This window comes from Dama dama, unplaced genomic scaffold, assembly GCF_033118175.1.
Source record: "Dama dama isolate Ldn47 unplaced genomic scaffold, ASM3311817v1 ptg000093l, whole genome shotgun sequence".
NCBI classification, from domain to species: Eukaryota; Metazoa; Chordata; class Mammalia; order Artiodactyla; family Cervidae; genus Dama; species Dama dama.
In genome coordinates, this window is record NW_026870908.1 from 3,160,853 (window position 1) to 3,163,994 (window position 3,142).

Consider the following 3,142-nt stretch of genomic DNA (forward strand, 5'->3'; position numbering starts at 1 on the left):
AGCCTGAAAATGTGTGAAAAATATGAAGAGTTTCTAAAGGTGTTAAAAATATGAGGAGCATGAAACGGTCTGAAAATTAGGAGGAGCATGAACTGGTGTTGAAAAACATGAAGAGGCTAAAAAGGTGTGAAAAATATGAAGAGCTTCAAAAGGTGTGAAAAATATGAGGAGCATGATACGGTCTGAAAAATAGGAGGAGCATGAAGCGGTGTTCGAAAAAATGAAGAGCCTAAAAAGGTGTGAAAAATATGAAGAGCTTCAAAAGGTTTCAAAAATATGAGGAGCATGAAACGGTCTTAAAAATACGAGGAGGATGAAGCGGTGTTCAAAAACTTGAAGAGCCTGAAAAGGTGTGAAAAATATGAAGAGCTTCAAAAGGTTTCAAAAATATGAGGAGCATGAAACGGTATCAAAAATGGGAGGATTATGAAACGGTGTTCAAAAACATGAAGAGCCTGAAAAGGTGTGAAAAATATGAAGAGACTCAAAAAGAGTCAAAAATATGAGGAGTATGAAACGTTATGATAAATAGCAGGAGCATGAAGCGGTGTTGAGAAACATGAAGAGCCTGAAAAGGTGTGAAAAATATGAAGAGCTTCAAAAGGTGTGAAAAATATGAGGTGCATGAAACGGTCTGAAAAATAGGAGGAGCATGAAACGGTGATCAAAAACATGGAGAGCCGGAAAAGGTGGGAAAAATATGAAGAGCTTCAAAAGGTGTGAAATACATGAGGAGAATGAAACGGTCTACAAAAAAGGAGGAGCATGAAGTGGTGTGGAAAAACATGAAGAGCCTGAAAAGGTGTGAAAAATATGAAAAGCTTCAAAAGGTGTCAAAAATGAGATCAGCATGAAACGGTCTGAAAATTAGGAGCATGAAGCGTTGTTGAAAAACATGAAAAGCCTGAAATTGTGTGAGAAATATGAAGAGCTTCAAAAGGTGTCAAAAATATGAGGAGTATGAAACGGTCTGCAAAAAAGGAGGAGCATGAATTGGTGTTGAAAAGCATAAAGAGCCTGAAAAGGTGTGAAAAATATGAAGAGCTTCAAAAGGTATCAAAAATATGAGGAGTATGAAACGGTCTGAAAAATAGCAGGAGCATGAAGTGGCGTTCAAAAACATTAAGAACCTGAAAAGGTGTGAAAAATACGAAGTGCTTCTAAAGTTGTCAAATATATGAGGAGCATGAAACGGTCTGAAAAATAGCAGGAGCATGAGACGGTGTTCAAAAACATGAAGAGCCTGAAAATGTGTGAAAATTATGAAGAGCTTCAAAATGTGTCAAAATTATGAGGAGCATGAAACGGTATGAAAAATAGGAGGAGCATGAATCGGTGTTCGAAAACAAGAAGAGCCTGAAAAGGTGTGAAAAATATGAAGAGCTTCAAAAGGTGTCAAAAATATGAACAGCATGAAACGGTCTGAAAAATAGGAGGACCAAGAAGGCGTGTTGAAAAACATGAAGAGTCTGAAAACGCGTGAAAAATATGAAGAGCTTCAAAAGATGTGGAAAAATATGAAGAGCTTCAAAAGGTTTCAAATATTAGATGAACATGATACGGTCTGAAAAATAGGAGGAGCATGAAGCGGTGTTGAAATACATGAAGAACCAGAAAAGTTGTGAGAAATATGAAGAGCTTCATATGGTGTCAAAATTATGAGGAGCAAAAATGGTCTGAAAAAGAGGAGGAGCATGAAGCGGTGTTGAAAAAATATGAAGAGCATGAAAAGCTGTGAAAAATATGAAGACCTTCACAAGGTGTCAAAAATATGAGGAGCATGAAACGGTCTGAAAAATAGGAGGAGCATGAAGCGGTGTTGAAAAAATGGAAGAGCCTGAAAAGGTGTGAAAAATATGAAGAGCTTCACAAGGTGTCAAATATATCAGGAGCATGAAACGGTCTGAAAAATAGGAGGAGCATGAAGCGGTGTTCCAAAACATGAAGAGCCTGAAAAGGTGTGAAAAATATGAAGAGCTTAAAAAGGTGTGAAAAATATGAAGAGCTTCAAAAGGTGTCAAATGTATGAGGCACATGAAACGGTCTGAAAAATAGGAGGAGCATGAAATGGTGTTCAAAAACATGAAGAGCCTGAAAATGTGTGAAAAATATGAAGAGCTTCAAAAGGTGTGAAATACATGGGGAGGATTAAACTGTCTGAAAAAGAGGAGGAGCATGAAGCGGTGTTGAAAAACATGAAGAGCCTGAAAAGGTGTGAAAAATATGAAGAGCTTCAAAACGTGTCAAAATTATGAGGAGCATGAAACGGTCTGAAACAGGAGGAGCATGAAGCGGTGTTGAAAAACATGAAGAGCATGAAAAGTGTGAAAAATATGAAGAGCTTCTAAGGGTGTCAAAAATATGAGGAGCATGAAACGGTCTGAAAAATAGGAGGACCAAGAAGGCGTGTTGAAAAACATGAAGAGCCTGAAAATGCGTGAAAAATATGAAGAGCTTCAAAAGATGTGGAAAAATATGAAGAGCTTCAAAAGGTCTCAAAAATTAGATGAGCATGATACGGTCTGAAAAATAGGAGGAGCATGAAGCGGTGTTGAAATACATGAAGAACCAGAAAAGTTGTGAGAAATATGAAGAGCTTCATATGGTGTCAAAATTATGAGGAGCAAAAATGGTCTGAAAAAGAGAAGGAGCATGAAGCGGTGTTGAAAAAACATGAAGAGCATGAAAAGCTGTGAAAAATATGAAGACCTTCACAAGGTGTCAAAAATATGAGGAGCATGAAACGGTCTGAAAAATAGGAGGAGCATGAAGCGGTGTTGAAAAAATGGAAGAGCCTGAAAAGGTGTGAAAAATATGAAGAGCTTCACAAGGTGTCAAATATATGAGGAGCATGAAACGGTCTGAAAAATCGGAGGAGCATGAAACGTTGTTCCAAAACATGAAGAGCCTGAAAAGGTGTGAAAAATATGAGGAGCTTCAAAAGGTGTGAAATACATGAGGAGCATTAAACGGTCTGAAAAATAGGAGGAGCATGAAGTGGTGTTCTAAAACATGAAGAGCCTGAAAAGTTGTGAAAAATATGAAGAGCTTCAGCAGGTGCGAAAAATATGAGGAGCATGAAACGTTCTGAAAAATAGGAGGAGCATGAAGCAGTGTTCAAAAACATGAAGAGCCTGAAAAG